The sequence below is a fragment of the Cupressus sempervirens genome, chromosome 11 (assembly GCF_028749045.1).
Source record: "Cupressus sempervirens isolate cs-2001-9-10 chromosome 11, ASM2874904v1, whole genome shotgun sequence".
In the NCBI taxonomy this organism is placed as follows: domain Eukaryota; kingdom Viridiplantae; phylum Streptophyta; class Pinopsida; order Cupressales; family Cupressaceae; genus Cupressus; species Cupressus sempervirens.
The window spans coordinates 397899507-397920740 of record NC_143128.1 but is presented as its reverse complement, the minus strand read 5'-3'; the positions used below and the strand labels follow the sequence as shown (position 1 = coordinate 397920740).

At 35.3% G+C, this 21234-nt stretch overlaps 1 pseudogene; it reads right to left on the bottom strand.

Annotated features, from left to right (window-relative positions):
• Positions 1-534: 534 nt before the first annotated feature.
• LOC149529832 (5S ribosomal RNA) lies at positions 535-653 on the bottom strand (annotated as a pseudogene).
• Positions 654-21234: the final 20581 nt, after the last annotated feature.

Here is a 21234-nt window from a genome sequence, read left to right as displayed (position 1 = left end):
GGTAAATTCTTCCTTAATGGGCTCACATATTATTCTTAGAGTCAGCTCAAAAAGAAATAATAACTAAAGCAATTATTCAAGTTGTTTAACACATTTTGCTGACATGCTCTGTTCTATGCTATGACATCACTGCATCACTATTTTCTTCATAACTTGAACTCAGTTGGTTGTACAGACATGTGCATTGGTATACATCATCAATATGATGTTATGCATCTTTGGTTAACTATGTAAGAGAATATTCCAAGAGAGTATTCCACTATCATCAAATCTACCATGTTGCTATAACACTGTCTATTATTTAGATAATTTTCTTTTATGAATAATCATGACTAATCTACAAAAAAAAATGTTGCCATAAATAACAACCATATAACTTACCTTATCTGATTGATTGGTCATATTGCGAATAGAATGAACATGAGTTAGGGTATGGGAGGAGAAGGGGTTGGGCAATTGAAAATGGGCTTTCAAAAGCATGAGATCAGTGTAAATATAACAATGACACAACCATATGCTCAAAAAAGTAAAAGAAGGGTGCAACACTAGGACTTCTTGGGAGGTCACCCATTCTAGTACTACTCCAGCCCAAGCATGCTTAACTGTAGAGTTCTGATGGGATTAGATGCACTAATTTTGGTATGATCACACCCAACATCAAACTCGCATACCCTCGTGTTAACCCATTCATCAAAATACAATCTTGTCTATGACAAACCTTATCAATCACTCAGAGTGCATCTTATCAAGCAACCAAAATGTATGAGATAGTAAAAAGAAACTCGACACTAGGAACACACCTTATTTAGAACTCTAAAGGTGCCAATATGAAGAAAGGCATGAGTTTCTCTCCAAATAACTCGTCCCAATGAAGCCACATGGAAAATTTCAAGAAGAATAGATGTATGGGTCAAAATTTATGGCCCATGAAAGTTCTTGGATCAATTTCCCAATCTTATGAGCTTTTATTTTCATCATCACAAGAATCAATTGTTATATCATTTGTTTCATCCATATGGAGATTACATTGTTTAGGAACATAATATTTACATCATCTTTAGGGACTAGAATGCACCTTAGCTAACACTAGGAATGTGTCTCATCGAGTCTTAACCAAAAATGCCCTCCCACCATAAAACCAAATTCAAATGATAGGCTACTCAATGGTCACCTAGGATTTTTATGAAATAATTTAACATTGACTATATTCTTTGTCTACATGTTATGCCTTAGAATGCTTTATATTGTGACCATGCAAGTCACCCTCTGGTTCACATACTATTATTTTTATTGTGACAGTGTGATAAGGAAAAAATTTGCAATGTTTCAAGGATGCATTTCACATCATTAGATATTTTTAGATCTATGGCCAACACATTATCACAATAAGTTAAGAGGAAGATAAGGTTAGAGTTGCGATCAAGTGACTTCTTTGTTTTTCTTGTTCGCAAGGTTAGGAAGTAAACCTTGGGTCACAACAGCAATAGTGTGAATGCAATTAGGATCTCAGTCTTCACAAGGTCACGACGATTGATGAAAGATGTGAAGGGCAGGATGCAAAGCAATGACAATGAGTTGGTCATGGTTTCACAAGAAATACCTATTAATGAAGAAAGGCAGTGGTGAAGTTGTGATCATGACCAGTCAAAGAAGGAAGACTTTGTAGAGTGATAGAATGGTAAAGGATGATTGGTCCATATAGTAGGGCCTAATGGTTTGACTCTAGTTGATTGATGACATGGCTGATTTTGCAAGTTAATGATAGTGGAAGAAACTCTTTGATGATAGATCCAATTTTTTTGATCTCTTGCAACCACTTTCATCATTCCCTAGGTCTGATAAATCTAGAGGAATACTCCATCACCACCGGTTGTTCCATCTACTCAGTCAATTATTATTGTTCCTAATTTTGTAGAGCTTTTTTTGGTGTACAAGTTAATTTCCATCATCTAATTTTGTACCATGATTATATATTTTCTAGAATTGCAATAATGGTTGTATATAGTGGTTGTGAAGTGGTTCTCAATCAGTAATATCTAGTTATGATTAAGCTATAAAAGCACATTTTTGTAGCCCTTCTAAGGGTCTAGTCAAATTCTCCTATGTTTTCTTTGGTATGTTTTGCATGCACATTGTCAATTCCCTTTGCCTCTAAGTTATTTATGATATTTTGCCTTATCTCTTTCAGCCATTGATGTACTGTGCAAGATCTATTTTCCCATCTTCAAGGTTTTGCTGCTATCTACAATTTGCATGATTGTCTGTCTTTTAACATGTGAATGATATATAAGTGAACTTCTCTTTCCTTGTGTTATTCATGTTGGTTATTTGATCTACATGTGATTGTCAATTTTAAGGAAATCTAAATCTGTATATCTTTGATATCATAATAGTTCAAGTGTACATATAAGGGAAAAGGTAGGATTGAACACTCTATTTTGGTGCATCACCTCCTTAAAATAGATTAGGTAGTTTTTACAGCATTCCTTCTCCATTTTCCTCTTCAAGTGTAGTTTAGGTGCATCTTGATAGCAAAGGAAGTTGATCTTCTCCATGGACTCACCCTTATAGTTCAAGTCCCACAACTTGGATGTTGTTTCCATGTTTCACAAGGTTGTCCTTAGTTAAAATCTTTGGACAAGGGTGGGACTATATTTAGGAGATTTCAAGTTCACTATTGTCAAAGAAGAAAAACTCCAATATGTGCTGAGAAGATAGTGTTGTTCTTAGTATTTTTAGACCTTCAAGAGGCTCATATCCAAACACTTGGTGACTCTACTCCATTCCACATTTGGCTTCTAGAACAAGTTGTTGTGATTCATGCCCAAAGCCAAAACAAGGGCATCTTCTAGATATAAGCTCCAATACCAAGAGCTTTCATTTTCTAATCCAAGAAGAAAGGCTAGGGTATCTCTATCACTAGTTAGGAGTGAAATAGTAACACATACCCTTGTAAGATCCATCTCCACTCCTCCTATTATTAGATGTCAGCCTAGAATACCATTTGCTCATATCAATAAATCACTTTCTTACATGGCTAGAGCTCATGCTTTCACCACCTTTAATGGTGGAGGTCCTCTCCTATTAGCCTAAAGGCATGACATACCTGTATCAGAGTTTACTGGAAAAACCTCCATCCCCCCCTTAGAATACATTCAATAAGTTGCAAATGTTTGCAATATACATGAAATATTTGAGGATGTTGTTGTTGTTAGGCTTTTGGTTGCATCCTAAAGGGGAAAGAACTATAGTGGTATAAAGGCTTGCCTCATAACTCTATTGCTGATTGGGATGGGTTAGGAGCAGCTCTATGCAAGCTTTTTGGGGAAAAAAGTGATCACCTATCACTTTTAGAACATCTGACAAATATCAAGAGAGCACCCCATGAATGCATGACTAATTTTAATTATAGATTTAAGAAGACATGGGATAAAATATCCATTGCACCTTCAATAGTGATATTGCTACCACTCTGTAATCTATGGAAGGGGAAACCCTACCAAATACTTATGAGGTTTCCATAAGAGAAGAAAATATCTTGATATAACAAGGGAAGTTTGTTCCAAGGCCTTCAATTCCTTTCTTCCCTGACATGACCAATCGTCAACTTACTATAGCCCCTATTCATACTTCCTTTGTAAGTCAGCATCTTGTTGTGGTTCGAATAGCCTCCACATCCTTTAATGGATTGATAGGGCTGAGGCCATGATGTAGACATTGATGCAAAATGTGGATAGGAGGATACAAGATCAAGAAAAGAAGATGGAGGAGAGTAGTGTGTTAGGATTAAACCACAGATAGAAATAATAATTACATGCAAATATAAACAATATCAAAAAATAATAGATCACACAAAAAAGAACACAAGACACCAAGATTTAACATGGTTCACCCAATCCATGGGCTATGTCAACCAAATAATGAGTCTGATATCATTATGATCTAGTGATTATAACCTAATTACAATCTATAATCCCTTATAGCTCAATACCACCACAATAACCAATTTTTGCATCACAACTATGAAACAATCCCTAACCCTAAGCTCTTTTATACAAGTATTTTTACCATTTTAGGGTTATAATTAATAATTACATGTTAGCCCAAAATCCTGATAAAATAGGTCCCAAAAAAAATTTTCAGCCCCAAAGAATTTATGAAGTATGTATAGTAACTTTGCTAATCAGTCACCACAATCTGACACAATGCAGTAGTACAAAAAATGGGCAATAAGTGGGTGACTATGAAGAGGCAACAAGGTCAAAATAATAAGCCTTCCCATCTCCAGTATCAAGGTCCCATATATAATAGATCTCCAAACTAGATTCATTTCCCCTACAATCAAAACAGACGTATCAACCACCCCCAGACTACAAACACCAACCTAAATAGGGCTTTAGTCCCTTAGAAAAATCTTGCCCAAGATCAAGATTTTTGCCCTTCTTGTAACTACTCCTATGGATATTGCATGTGTCAAAAGGTAGAATCTTACTTGGCATTAACTATACCAAAGTGAGTAGTTGCCCATCAACATAATGCTAATCAACATGCTGATACTTTTCAGTAGGGTGGTTGTTCTTTCATGAACCATCTAGTGGAAGAGAATTGTAATGTAAACTAGGATTCATATGTTTACAATACTAGGAGCAAGAGAAGAGCTATTGAGGATGTTCTTCTCCTTCTAATTAGGATTCAATATCAAGTGCAGTGCCTCATGTACAAATAGCTTCCCAGAACAATACTAATCAACCTACTAATACTCCTTAGCAACACAGACAAAATGAAAGTAGAGGAGATGTGAGTGACCCTCAGATTGTTCCATCACAACTTCCTACACATGTAGCTCCCAAGTTTTCTACCAATAAACCTAATGCATCATTTAATGTGGTAGAGTAGATGAAGAGGGAAAATGTGAATATTTCTATGTGGGATGTCATTGCTACTATACCATCACAAAAGAATCTACTACAACAAGAATTGAAAAGCATTGAACTTAGAGATCAGCTACCTAGAGAAGAGAGTGTGACAATCCTAGTGCAACCAAGCAAAGAAGGATAAGAAAATAAGAAAAATAGACCTCCTTTCTATGTTTCTCTAATTATAGGAGATAAGCTAGTCCACAATTGCATGATTGATTTAGGGGCTAGTAGTTTAGTAATGCCCGAATGTGTTGTTAATATCTTAGAAGTAAAATATGAACCCGTTGTTAAAGATGTATTGCAGTTAGATTGTAGTATTATCAAAACTATAGGAATCCTTAGGAATGTTGAAATGGCCCTACATGCATGCCCTGGTTGTACTGTAGTTCAAGATATATCAATTGTTTATTTTAAACCACACATTTTCATTTGTCTTTCAAGAGATTTTACCACCCAAATAGGTGGTTACATATCCTCTGACTAGTCATATATATTTTTTAGAACAAGGTATGGAACCAAAGCTTCAATCAGAGGAGAACCATTAGCCTTCCATCATATTCATCCCTATGCTTCTAATCTCATCAATATGCACTACACCATCCAAGAGATAGATGAAAAAGACACAAAAAATGAGCCTACCACTTCTCTAGTAGAGATACTCGATTTCCTCTTAGATGAGTGGGCTAATGCATATCAATTTGATCCAATATTAGAAACCTTGGAGACAGGCCTTGGTACTTATTGTATATTGTAAAAGGATGCTCTCATTCCTAACCTAATGAAGAATAAAGAAGATGCAAGTGGGGCATGGAGTATGTACTTTGATGGATCAAGAAATAAAATTGTATCAGGGGCTGGTGTGATATTGGTTTCTCCTGCACTAGAAAGGTACTACTTCTCATTTAGGCTTCAATTTAGTTGTACTAATAATGTGGTTGAATATGAGGGATCAATTCAGGATCTCTTACTTGCTCAAAAAATGGGAATTCAAATCTTAAGTGTATATGGAGATAGCAAGCTAGTGGTTAATAAGGCGAGGAATCAAAATATCACCAAGAATGGTTTGTTCAAGACTTATAAACATAGAGTATGTGATTTTCTTGAAAATTTCAATGTATCTAATATTCAAAGCATACCTAGTAAAGAGAATAGACATGCTGAAAAACTTGCAGTAGTAGGTGTGTCTTATGATGTCCCCAAGAGCCTTGAAGATGAGAAGAGATAGAAGATTAAAGTGGTAATTAGACCCGTTGTCCATGATAATAATATCAATTGGTAGGTCTTTGAATTTGATGCACAAATTGTAAGTTTCTTATAGAATGAAGGAAAGTTTTCACATAGAAATAAGTCAAGATCACATGACTAGTATGGTGATCAAATAATCAAACTCAGCTCCAATAAGCTACCTACGGGTCTTATTACCTTAGAGAGTGCCTTCTATCCCAATGACCAAGCAAGGCATATAGGCATGAACCTTGCTACAAACAAACATGATCATATGCCAATTGTAGTAGCTCATGTAAGGATGCTAAACATGGGGAAGGTGTGTTCTAAAATTGAGCAAGAAATTTTTTTTCACCTATTTCAATAATTTAATGATGTATTTTCTTGGACATATGATGATTTAAGGGATTTTAACCCAAGTTTGTTTCAACATACCATAGATTTAGGTTATAATATCAAACCTATAAGGAAAAAGAAAAGGCCAGTGAGTCCCAAGATTGATCCATTAATCAAAAAAGAGCTATATAAATTGATTGAGGTCAATATCATTTTCCCTATTAAGCATTCCTCTTGGGTGACAAACCTTGTCACCATTAGGAAGAAGAGTGGAGAAATTAGATTGGCCATCTCAGGAAAGTATTTATAAGATGTAGAGAGTATAAAGTATTTTCAAATCCAAGCAAGTGTGTCCATGCCACTAATCAAGGTAAATAATAAGGACGCATTATATCTAAGGATGGTCTGACCATTGATCTAGAAATAACAAAGGCAATACTTTCTCTCAACCTTCCTAGTCATAAGAAAGGTCTAGAAAGTTTTCTTGGTAGAATCAATTTTGTAAGGAGATTTATTCCTAATTTAGCTCCCATGGTGAAACCTCTTACATATATGCTTAAAAATAATATGGTATTTTCATGGACCAATGAAGGGAAAGAAAGTTTTGAAGAGATCAAAGCAGCCATAGCCTCAGCCCCTACTCTCATTAATCTAAATTTTGAAAAGGATTTCATTCTTTACACTGTAGGAGGTGAGTCAAGTATTTCTATTGTTTGGACTCAATTGAATGATAAGAATAAATAACAACCTATTGATTTCTTTAGTAAAGGAATAAAGGAGTATGAAGATAAATATAGCTATGTAGAGAAGTAAGCCCTTGTAGTCATAAGATCTTTGAAAAAAATTAGACATCTTCTATCCCACAATAAGATCCACTTATTGGTCCCTCATACAAGTGTTAAAGATTTCATGTTGAGTAGAGATATTAGTGAGAAAAGAGTAGGTTGGATCACTAAGGTGATGGAGTATGATGTGGACATCTAGATCACCAGGTTGGTAAGAGGGAAAGGGTCATGCAAGCAGATGATCTCATCTCACAAATTAGATGAGGAAGTTGAAAAAACAATAGGAGGCAAGAGATGACAATCCAAGGAGTTGGATAGATGACATGATGATCTTCTTATCAGGAAATGGATATCCTCAAGGATTGGATAGGGTAAAAAAAAGACAATTCAGATTGCAATCCATTCCTTATGCCATAATCAAGGGTATTTTGTTGAGGAAGGACTTCAATGGAGCTTTGTTAAGGTGTATTGGTGCAGATCAAGAAGAGAGAATGATTAAGGAGCTTCATGATGGTCCTGATGGTGGCCAATTTTTAGCAAGAACAACTTCTATGAAGATAATGAGGGTAGGATTATTATTGCCCATCCTTATTCCATGATTTCCATAGGCATGTTAGAAAATGTGAAAAATATGCTTTCTTTTTAGGTAAGAAAAGGCTTGCAACTTTTCCACTTCATCCTATTCAAGTGGATTGGCCTTTTGGCAAATGGGGATTATATTTTATTGGTCCTATTAATCCTCCTTCTAGCTCTAGTCATAAATGGATTCTAGCTACTACAAATTACCTTACTAGGTGGACAGAGGTAGTTGCATTTAAAGATTCTACTAAGAATTCAGTTGTTGAATTCTTATATGGACTTATTATGAGGTTTGATGCCCCTTCCACCATAATTTAAAACAATACAAAATCATTTGTGCATGGGCAATTGATCATGGCATATATCTTAGCACTTCTTCCAATTAGCACCCCCAAGGTAATGGCTTGGCTGAGTCATCCAACAAGAATCTAATTAGGATAATGAAAAGAACTATTGAAGATAATCAAATATGTTGGCATCAAAGGTGTTGGTATGAAAGATTGAGAATGACCCTTTGGGCTGATAGAATAACACCTAAAAGGGCTATTGGAAATTCACCTTTTATGTTGGTGCATAATAGGGAAGCAAGACTTCCTATTTCATTAGAGTTTACATCCCTAGAATTAGCCTGCTAGTTGGAACTAATTGAAAATGATGCTATGACAGTAAGAATAGAAAAATTAATGGAGTTGGAAGAGAAGAGACATCAAGCAATACAAACCTTGGAGACACATCAGCAATAGGTGAAGAAAACCTTTGATAAAAAGGCTAAGCTCAAATTTTTAAGTGAGGGTGATCTTGTGCTGAAGTGGGATGCAGACAGAGTGAAGGCAAGGAGAAATTCAAAATTTGATTCCCTATGGAGTGGTCCCTATGTGATTATCAGTTGCAAGCAAGCCAGTGCTTTCCAATTAAGTAAGCCTAATGGTGAAATCTTGCCTATTCTAGTCAATGGAATATATCTCAAGCCCTATTTCTAATAGAGATGAATGCTTCATCTACATAGAATAATTTGATTTTTGTTTGTTCTTTTTTTTTTAAAGAAGTGTCCAACACAAGTTTTTTTATAGAGAGTTTTGGTTCTAGTTTTCTAGAGTTTCAGAGGAAGAAGGGCATGTTTTATGGCTCATAATGCAAAAAAGGTGATGAAATGAATAGGTTTTATAGAGTTTAGAGACTCTATAGCCCAATGGATCTTCAATGATCATTGGTCTTGTTTCAAGTAGGCTTGCATCCCCTCTAAGTCACTAGAAATGTTAACCAAAAATTCCCTCTCGCTAGAAAACAAAATTCAAATAATAGGCTCTTCAACGATCACCTAGGGTTTTCATGAAATAATTTAACATTAGCTATATCCTTTGTCTTCATGTTACGCCTTAGAATGTTTTAAGTTGAAACCATGTGAATCACCCTTTGGTTTGCATAGTTGTGGTAAGGTAAGAGCTAACCAAAGTTTGAATGTTGAAGGTGCAATTGCATTGTGTTCGCTTGGTCGTGTTGGCACTCAAAATTGTAGCCCTAATTTTGAGTACCATTGAAAATCAAGCCCTATAAGCACTTTTCAATGCATATTTACCTAGCTATCTATTTGAAGTCCATGAGGTGTTTAATGTTTCTAATACCTTACATTTAGTGCATCTACTTGTTTCATGAAGTTAAATTTCCATTCTAAGCTATTTTGTGAAGCCCTATTTTGAGCAATTATCAAATCTACATTTTTGCCTGTGTTAAAAAACGATAGGAGGCCTTGTTTGCATGTGAATATCTTGCACCTAGTAATGTTTCATGACTCACTACTTTGGGAGCATTTAGTGTCCATACCTGAGAGCCTATGTCTTAGATTTTGAGTCATTTCAAATCTGTTTGACTAGGTTTTGAATCCCTCAAAGTTGGTCATTTATTGATGTCATTCTGATGTACATTGCTCATAATTCTAGAAGGCCCTGTTGGACAAGTTATAACTTTGACCCAGTTGACCAAAATGAGAAAATTTCTTTTGTGTTACATTTTAGATGTCAAAGATTTACTATGTTTCCATTTTGAGCTTATGATGAATTTGTTTGATCAGTTTTCAAATCAAATTCCAAATGCAATTTCTAACATTTTACTGGTGTCAAGAAAGGCAGATTGGTCAGTACCCCTGTTCATGACATCATATCTCAAAATTTGTGATAGATGAGATCCAATGGATTGTACCACTATGGTTTACTCTAAAAACACTTTAAGTGTGCCAATTTTTAGATCATGATGAATCTGTCTGCACACTTTCCTAGGTCAATTCCATTTGCAAAAATTACTTTTCTGCCATTATTTCTAGTCATCAAATTCTTAGCCTACTTTGACCATTCGCCAAATGTGCCCCATTATTTTTCATGAGCCCAAATCATAGATTTATGTTTTTCTCAAGATAGTGAACCAGTTCCCCAGTTTTCATTTCCCCAAGTGTCAGTTTGCCTAGTTTTTGAAGCTAGATCCAAACACAGTTTAGTGTTTTCTAGACATGTTTACTTGCAAGTAATTCTGAGAAGGTAACTTTGACAATGAATATCTTTTGACTGATAATTCATCATGGGATGAGATTTGAAAGAGTAAAAGTGAGTGGAACAAAGAATCAATGTGTCTAATTTTAGAGCTTGGTCAATTGTTCAAGTCAATTTTTTAAGCCAATCAAAGGAGCCTCCTGGCACAAAGTCAACAAGTTGCAAGAGAGTGATAAAATGACTTGTAAATGATAGTTCAATGATCAAATTTTATTTTGATCAATATCAGATGATGAATGGATCAATTCAAATGATCAGGTGTTTGTAAATGAAATTTTTTTAGCCGGACCCACTTTAGGGCCCAACTAAATTCATCAGAGTTGTGACAGCTTGTAAGGATTCAAGATGTTTTGAGAGTAGTGATCATAATGATTCTGATTGTTATAAACTTTCAATACATGGATATTGTGCATGAGGTAACTCTGAAGAATGTCATGTTTCCAAATCATTCAAATCTAGAGTGTGACTTTGTACACAATGTGCCTATTATAGTTTTCACAACTGGAGTTTGAATGTCAAAAATGAATTGGGGAAGAAAAGATATCCAAATGGGGATTGTTACGAAGTTTCATGCAATCAAATGTGTAGTCTAAATACTTGGGAGATCAGAATGAGAAAGCTTCACTATTAGAGAATTTTCATCCTCAGGTAGATATCTCAAAGTGGAAACAATCTATTGCCCAAATAGTCATGAGATTAATGGGGTAAATTTTCACAATTGGAGGTGAAAATGAGTTCAAGGGTTCCTCTAAGTATCCTGAGTAGTGCAATACCAAAGACACTATTAGTAGAAGTCCCATTAGAGCACCAACATATGCACCTTCTGCCATCCAGAGGATGACTGGTTATAGTGTCTGCACAACATATAATACATGTCAATTAGATCTTCCAAGTCTTGGAGGAAATACTTTGTGCCCACATTATAAAGTTGAAGCAAATAAATCAAAAAGTATTCAGCATAACCTCAAAGTAGCACAAAATATGGGTCCTATGGAATGTATTTCATGCCATCAAGATAGAACATTATATAATTATGTTCCCAAACTATTAGAAAGAAATTTCTTGCCAAACTATGTTCATGGGCATTCTTCAAAACAATAAAGTGATTCTAATAAAACTCGGATATCCAATCCTCTATTCTCAATTCAAAAAAGCTAATATTCTAATTTCTCCTATCAAGGCCCAGTGCATTTCACTAATTGAATTTCCCATTTCCCATCAATTGACATGCTACCCTTTTCTAATGGCAAGCTCAAGGCAACAATGAAGCCCCAGAGAGTAGCCCACGGTTAGAGGCATCCATCAGGCATATGTAAAAAAAGGCATAACATGCAAATAGGGGAGAAGTGCCAAGTAAAAGAAATAGAACATAAAAAGTATTCAAGTTATTAAGACCATAAAAATAAGTTCAGACCATGAAAAAGTTTGGATAAAGAACAAGATGTGTTTAACCATCGGCTATGGGTTGTATCAATTCATGATGTTGTCATATATATACTCTTCCTAAAGCATGAAATCAGATGATTACCCTAATCTATTACCTGGAGCAAAGTCCATTAGAGACTTACCGAGACAAAGATTTGAAGTTGAGTTGAAACTAGATGAAATGAATGTCATCTCATGGAAAAGGTTAACAAAAGATGCCTAGAAAGAAAATAAAGGAGCATTTTACACTAAAGAGAAGGCACCTCACAACTATACTCCACACTAAAAAGAAGGATAAATTGCTAGAATAGCAGAAGGCATCTTTTGTGTGAGAAAGCACTCACATAATGGAAGAAGCTACCCATGACTAAAGGAGGTAGCCCATGTCATACTTAGCCCATGCAGGCTGGATGTGAAGATGGGAAGTCAACAGCAAGGGAGCAACTATAAAGCAACCTATGGCAAAGAAAGGAAATCATTGTTTAAAGAGTTAGAGAGGGAGACGCTAAAAAATCAATATACAAGAGAGCCCCAAGATTATTAAGCCGAGAACCAACGTATTCAAGATAAGATCCACACAAAAAAGGAGATCCCCATGAGACAACCAGTTCTTCTTCTTTGCCAAGCTTGGTGTTTGCATTGCAATAAAAGGAGGAGATCAAAAAAGTGTGGCAATTCAAATATCTAATGAGGTAGACATAATTAAAATAATGTATTTAGGGGAGGAGTTTCATATAGAATGAAGAGAAAATTAAAAGCTATTCATTAAAGGAAAAATGATGTATTATTACAAAGTCAATCTAGCAATCTCTTTTGAACTTGAAAACAATAGTCAATGACCACACCAAGGAAAAGAAGAACTAGTTGCATTTTTCCATAGCAATTGCATGAAGCTGCAGGAAAAGTATGAAAAGCAGAGGCAAAAAAATCAAAACTATAATCTCACATGCTTGTGGTAAAGAAAGTTTTAGTTTTTAAATAGCATTACACACAATAAGCTAAGTGTCTCAAAGATAATAACTTTTATAAGGCAAGCCATGCATCGTAGGGACCAACCATTCTGGCTAGCTAGAGACAACACTAAATAAATTTTGAAGGAATATGTGTTGGAAAAGGGATGATGTTAGCATGATTGGAGTAAATGAAAAAGTTGTCAGAAAAGCTAAAACATTCGCCACAAAAGTGGAGATTTCTGGTGGTCCCTTTGTCGCCACTAGAAAATGGTGAGATTTTCTGGCATGCGACATGGTGACCTGCCAAAAAATTTCAAATCCGGCCTAGAAAGTTTAGAATTTTGCCAAAGGTAAAATGAAAACATGGGTCCAGCTTCTAGATGCAGTCAATGAACCAAAAATTGAGAAGTGGCAACGTGCAGTACTGACCATGATGTGGTGATGATGTGGAATTCCAAACCAACCACAAGGTGCCACATGGCATGGACTTCAAGGATGTGATGTGGTGAGTAGATATCTCAAATGCACTAGTTTGTGCCACGTGGCAGATCTGACAGATGTCGCTATGTCGCGAAGATGAAGTTGCTCAACAAATAACATAGCGACACAGTGACACAATAGAAAGTTGACATGTGGTAGTGACATGGTAGCAAGGTGGACTAGTCAGATGCTAACACATGGCACCTAGTTGGAGGGGTCTGACAGCTGTGCAGGAAAAAAGAGCCAATTACATGACGATACCTGGCACCTTGGTCAAATAGAGTTGACCCAAAATGGAAGATAAGGGCAAAAAATAAAATGATTTTTAAATTTTATTTTTGAATATCTTTCTTAAAATCATCTTTAGGTCAATTTTTAAATAAAATTAAAGATTATTCTATAGTTTTGACTATTAAAAAATGATAATTTTTTTCATTTTTAAAGTGCTTTAGCAATGAATAGAGGCCTGAACTTCAGAGGGGCATAACTAGAGCAATTTTTATCCAAAATGGGTGCTCCAATATACTGTTGGAGCTAGAATGATCTGAATTTTTCAAATCTAAGGTTAGTTTTTGCATAGGTGCTCACCAATTTGTGTTATAAGGAAATTTGTGATTCTTAGGGCATTCTCTGTAGAATGGGAAAAATTCATCATTGATCATCAAAATTGGTTAAAGGGTAGATATTAAGACTTATTGAAGCCTAAATGTGGAAAAAAAATTTGGAAAAGATTATATTGGCTTCTTGAGGTCATATTTAACTGGCTTTTCACTTTTACCTTGAGTTCAGTTTGGCATCAAAATTAGTTATGATTCTCATCAAGTATCTCATATATTTCTTTCTTGTAGAGGCCAAATGATGAGGATTTGATTCACCCATTTTAGAGAGAGATTAGAGAGAGTCTTTTCATTGCTAGAAGAGGGAATTTCAAGTGGACACATGTTAGATGTAGAGTAGATCTAGGAATTCCTTCCTCTATATTACTCTAATTCTTTCTCATTGTATAGGTTCCAGTTTTTGGGAAGAAAAAGTTTCATTGCTATGATACCATTAGGGGTTCTAGTTTTTCACTATGAGACCATTGGTTCTATTTTTTGACATGTTTCCTTGACTATGACACCATTCTTTCAGCATAATTCTCTTGTATGAACAATAGTAGGAAGATAAATATAGATAGTTAAAATCTATTAGGTGTCTCTTTGTTTTAAATTTAGGCATGTGCATGTATTATTTCAAGGAAATCAACACAAAGAACAAGTGTTTGAATTTTAATTTTAGATCTTGTCTCCTTTCTTGGTGAGTTTTCAATGTTTTATGATCTTTGAACAAAGAGCCTAGGTCATAGTTGCAGTCCCTTAAGGTTGTATGTTGTTTCATTGTTGCTTATAACTCAAGGGGTTATGTAAATGCTTCATAGAAATCAATAGGGTTGCAAGTTTATTGAGGAGGATATCAGATAAGAATGAGATTTAGATTGAACATAGATGTCTATTTACAAGGTGAATGGATAGATCAGATATTTGAATATATGACAAAGTATCAGATATCCATATGTATTTATTTTATTCATTGAATTTCCTAATAGATAAGGCATTGATCAGTTACAGGATCACTTGCTCATGTTGCTACATATTAGGGGTTTTTTGAATTCAACATCATTAATCAAACATTTTTCCCTTTCATGTTGAAGAGCTGAAAAGTCTAACCCTCACTTAGCTTATGAATTTCCTGGATTTGCAATTTGCTACTATAGATCTGTGTTATTGTATAAGCATTAGGAGATATAAGGATCATATCTACTCTAATAGATTTAGGAATATGTTTTTTGCACTGGTACTATATTGATTGAATTTGAGGTCTACCCACCTAGGTTTTGCAGAGCCTGAAGTAGAAGATGGGTCTAGCCTTATAGGTTGCCTAGTGTCTGAAATAGTGTGTTGAAGATGGGAGTTAGCTACCCCTAGATGTACCATATTCTCATTGGGGTAATTTAAAACCTATAACATCTTAAAACACCAACATGACCATCCATGGAACTCTCGATAGGGCCTCCATGTAAAAGTTGTTAGCTCATCAAATATTTGTCAGTAATAGGCAACATCCCCACTATGAGTCTATGGGACAAATTCTATAAATCCATAAATGTAAGGCTAGCTCCACTCCCATGGCTACACTCATGGTCAAATCACAACAATGTGCTCCCATGCCCAGATCTGTCCTAGTACTACTCCACATGCCTAGGAGTGACCCTCATGCTACATAGCCTCATGTAACTCATGATACATATCTGCTAGAATAGCTAGCCCCCATGTCATCCTACGAGGCCACGTAATCAAGTTTGCCACTAGTCTACCACATCCCAGTGGATAGCCCTTCTGGCTCTTGTCAATCACCAAGGCCTAAGAAACTAATAAACATAACTAGCTTGGTAATGAGTAATCAGCACCATACTAATTAATGAGTCACTCCCAACTCAGATGGTAGTCTAGGATGGTAACATCCTAGAAAATCTATTATAATGCTGATCACCTCTCTATTAGGGTCTGATCATAGTACACTTATGACATATAAACAAACCTAGCATCAATATACCTCACATCAATATCATAACTTGTAAAAATATGATAGAGAAATCAAACATACAACTTACTGGATCACCATAGCAAGGTACTCAAAGGATGCGATATACATCCTCTAAAGTGATCGAGGCTTCTCTGGTTGGCAGATGAAATGTGTTATGCTAACTATGCCACCACTCAACTAGTATAGTCAGCAACCCATGATTCACCCATATATGGGGCATTCGTATAACCCATCTCAAGCCCATAATAGATATCGTGACAATCTCATCATCTAACAAATACTGTACAACTTGCAACCCCACCACTTTGGGAACTCTGATGAGAAGTCTAAGAAACACTTCCTACAACAAAAGGCATGTAAACATTAGTAACACATCAAAAACATGATCAAAATGCAAAATTTCATGAACAAAAGCTTCAAAACAATCTGTGTGGCATTTCTTGCTATATGCAAGCAATAGAACATGCTGATTAAGTATCATATGATAGTATTTTATATATTGGTGTGATACATTTTTATCATGCAACATTTTGTCCTGGTTTGAGTGACAAATGTGCATGTCCCCTATGACATAACTTTGGCTACCCATGTGATACAATTTTTCATGCAAAGTATCGTGCAATATTTTCTAAAGTACACATACGATACTTTTTAAAATCTGTAGTGCCTATCATTTTTGTAGTCTATACCTTGTCTATTTTGATTCAAGAGATACTTGATACTCTTATTATTATTTGTACTTTGAGTTGACCTGAAGGTTAGATGTTACACTTTGATTTGGTACCATAGATGTTTTATTGCTATGTTGTTCAATTTATCATATTCGCATATTGATGCCATTTTGAGATGATAGTAGATCTATAATGATATCTAGTTAGATGGTTTATTGAACATATTTGTTGATTATGTTATGAGTTGGATTGTATGCTATGGTTATTTACTTCATTCATGTATCTTTACACTTTTTGTAAATGTGAGTGGTGTAAATGGATTAATTAGTTATTTAATGCATTAATTACTTAAGATATTATATTATATGCAATTGCACTTGATCATGTGTCTTAGTGTGTAGGATTTATATCCTTGGTAGTGGCCTATGGAGTTACTAATTCATCTGTTCATATTTTACCAATTTTTTCCATGTATGGTCGACATATCCTAATTTTAATTGTTAAAATTTATCCTTTTGGTGATTAGTAAATCTAAACTCATCTCCATTATGTGATTAAACTAGTAAGCATGTCTATGCATTTAGAGGTTTGCTCTATTGTGAAAGTGTTAACTGATTTTATGTGATTTTAGGTTTTTAGGTTTTAATCTTTTCAAATTTAATTTCTGGTAGCTTTGCCTTACATGAATTCTTGTTATGGAGAATAACCTATTTTTTTTGGGTTGATTCAGAGTTTAGTTGCGATAGTTGGCTATTTACCCTAATTGACTATTCACTCAAAAAGTGAATAAGTATTGAAAGAGGAATTTAATTCCTCACTTTTCTATTTTGGATTTTAGAATTTGGAGAGCATTTTCCAAAATCCTCCTTTGAAGGATTGCACTTTTGTTCATTCTGGGAGCTGTAAACATGGGATATTCATGAGGTTGGTCTTGTTGGATTTGGCTCAAGTAGACCATGCTTTGCCGTGATTTTTGATAAATTTGGCAGGTGTTTTATTTTATTGTATGAGTTCTAATTTTTGCCCCTTTTGTTGTTAGGTAGGGCCTTTTCATTTTATTTTTTCACTCAGTTTCAGCTTTCATTTCTTATAGCATTTTGTTAGAAGGCTAACAACTAGTGTTCCCCTCCATTTCTATTTGTTGGTTCTGCCCAATTGGTTGGGTATGAACATTTTCCCTATTTTTGGGATGGGGGCTTGGGATTTTGAGCCATAATGTTGGCCATTTTTGCATATAGTGTTCAAATTCATTTATTTTTGGATTTTTGAGGTTTTTGTGCCCAAAGGCCAAATGGGTTTTAATTTAATTTTTTTTTCCAAATTTTGGGGTTTTTACCTCATTTTGCATGCCACACTATTTTTTCAGGTTTTCTTTGCACAATGTGATTCATGGACCTATATGATCTATTTGGATATTAGTTCGATCACTATTGCACCTTTATGATGCATTGGGATGCATGTTTCATCCATCCTCTTGATTCTATTTTTGGTTGAGGGACTTTCTGCTTTGTGTTCTCATCCGATCCTTGTGCTTTGATCTTCATGATGGTGGTGCGCCACACACGAGTACATGCATGTACATTTTTTGGGTGACCTGCAAGGCCCGATCTTCCATGTTTTTTTTAGAAGTTCTGATCATTGGGGTTGGGTTGGGAATTTTCATGCCTACATGCACTCATCATGTTGGGACTCAAAATTGAAGCCCCAATTTTGAGTGCCATTTAAAAAAATTAAGCCCTATAAGTGCTTTTTGAGGCATGTATACCCATCTATTCATTTGAGGCCCATGAGTTGTTTAATGGTTCTAACACCATACATTTAGTATGCCTATATATTTCATGAAGTTAAATTTTCATTCTGAGCCATTTCGTGAAGTCTTGTTTTGAGCAATTTCCAATTTTGCATTTTTGCCTGTGTTAAATAGTGAAAGGAGGTTGTGTTTGCAATTGAATATCTTGCATCCAGTAATGTTCCATTACTTGTTACTTTGGGAGTGATTAGTGTCTATACCAAATAGCCTATGTTTCAGATTTCAAGTCATTTCAAATTTGTTTGACTACATTTTCAAATCCCTCAAAGTTGGTCATTTATTGTTGTCATGCTGATTTGAATTGTTTAGAATTCTGGAAGGCCCTATTTGACTTGCCATAACTTTGATCTGGTTGACCAAAAAGAAAAAATTCCTTTTGTGCTTCATTATAGATGTTAGAGACTTAATATGTTGTAATTTTGAGCTTATGATGAATCTGTTTGATCAATTTTTCAAACGCAATTCCAAATGCAATTTGTAACTTTTTATTGGTGTCAAGAAAGGCAGATTTGTCAGTACCCCTATTCGTGATGTCGTATCTCAAAATTTGTGATACGTGAGATTGAATGGATTGTACCACTGTGTTCTCCAAAAATACTTTAAGTGTTCCAATTTGCAAGTCTTGTTGAATCCATCTGCACATTTTCCCAAGTCCATTTCATTTGCAAAAAATGCTTTTCTATCATTGTTTCCAATATATAAATTCTGAGTACCTCACTTTGACCACTTGCCAAATGCATCATGTTATTCATCATGAGCCCCAATCAAAGATTTATACTCTCCTCATGATAGTAAACCAATGCCCCAATTTTTCCCTTCCCAAGTGTCATTTTTCCTAGCTTTTTGAAGACAAATCTAAACATGTTTTATGATTTTTTGACATGTTTTCATGTATGTAGTTCTAAGAGGGTAACTTCGACAGTCAATATCTTTTGACTAAGAATTTGTTATGGCACAAGATTCCATAGGGTACTAGTATGTGGAATAGAGAATCAATATAGCTGATTTTAGAGCCCAGTTAGTTGTTTGGGTCTATTTTTCAAAGATAGTCAAAGGACCTCCTGACACTAAGTTGGAAAATTGCAAAAAAAAGCTCTAATGAGTTTTAATTTGGTGTTCAGTGATGGATTTTGATTTGGATCTGTATCAAATGACTAATGGACCAATTTGAAAGTTTAGTTTTTTGAAAATGAAAAAAAAATAGCTAGACCCACTTTGGGGCCTAACTAATTTCATCATAATGCTAAGAAATGGATTGGAAATGAAGGATGTTTGAGTAATAATATGATAGTCTTGATTGTTTCATCATCTCAGTAAGAATGTGAGATTTTGTAGGTCAAAGTGAACTGTATGGTTTTCTAATTTACAATGATCATAAAAGAAACATTTTGACATACTAAAAGGGGTTCCAAAGTTTTAAATAACTTGGAGCTAAACATAAGTGTTGATCATTTCTTAAGCCTGAGTATGTGTTTCACAAGATAGCAACCATTGAGCACAATCAGAAGAAATTGGATTTATTCAAGCAAATTAATTAAGGTAACCTTCATTATAAAAGGGGAAAGGAAAACCTAATATGTTTTCCCTATTGGTAGCCATGAAGGTCTTGCTTTTGGATTCAATTTGTAATCAAAATTTGGTATTGGAGGGAATATGAGTATGAAAGCTTGTGCAAACTTCAATAGCCATGGTAGAGGACAAGCTAGTGTGTGAATAAGAAGAATTTACCAACTTCAAATTGCTTTGTTTGGTGTAATTCCTATCATTAAGGCCCTAATTGGACACAAGTTCTTCTCATCACTTTCAATAGACAGAACACTCAAGTCCTAAATCAGTTTGTAATTGTTAATGGCATAGTATTTTGCTAGCAATCAGATATTGCTAGCACTTTATGCATATGAGTGAGCTATGATTTTTAATGGGGAACCTTTAAAGCCTACTCATGTTCTTATAACTCATTACACTTTCTGATAGAAGTATGGATCAATTACTTCTTAAGCTTACATAGCATTTAGAGTGGATACGACTCCCATTGTGGAAGAGATTAGTAGTTGTAGCAATGAGAGTGCTCTCATAGAGTGTGGTTGCATTCCTAATAGCACCTCCTTTTCTTCCTACAATAGAACTCAAGAAGATATTACTTTATCATTCTCCTAACAAAAAGATCACATAGGGAAGCAGAGGAATAGCTACAACTTCTTAAAAAAATAGTATATGTGGAGTCGATAGCAACAGTGATTGATGGAAAGTGGTAGCAGAACATGATAGAGTAAGAAGCTATCCATGCTATGAAGAGGCAAGCCCATAGCATTGGAGACAAGAAGGAAATCAACAACATGACAAGGGATGCCCATGCGAGATAAGGGAAGGTGGTGTTAAGGGAGAACGCACAACAATGGCTCAAAGAAGGGGCATAAAAGCCCTGCCAGGTGAGAGAAACAATAGGAAAAGTGTTTTTTCTTTTTGTCCCACATTTTTTGTATAGGAAACTTTGAAGAATTTAGATATGAAAACACACAAATGGCTTGGTGTTTAAAAGGCACCATTGCTTTTGGAAGTAGCAAGTGCCCACATGGGGCCCATGGACAGCTAGCACAATAAGACCATTTTGACAAAATTCACAGAAGGAAAACATGCTAAAAAAGTTAATGGATTCTAATGGTTTCCATGTAGCCACTAGAAATCAGGATGGTCTTGCTGGTAGCAACATGGTGACCTCCTGGGAAGTTTAGAAATTCGATGGAGTTCTAGAGCCTGGAAAAGATCAAGGTGAATGCTCAAAATCTGCCAAGTGGCAGTGACAGAATGGTCAAGGAAAGAGTTCACAAGGGAATGTCAGCAGAATCTAGTGGTCACTATGTCACCATTGAAAAATGAGAGATTTTTTGGCAAGCACCATGGGGACCTCCTGGAAAATTCAAAAATCTAG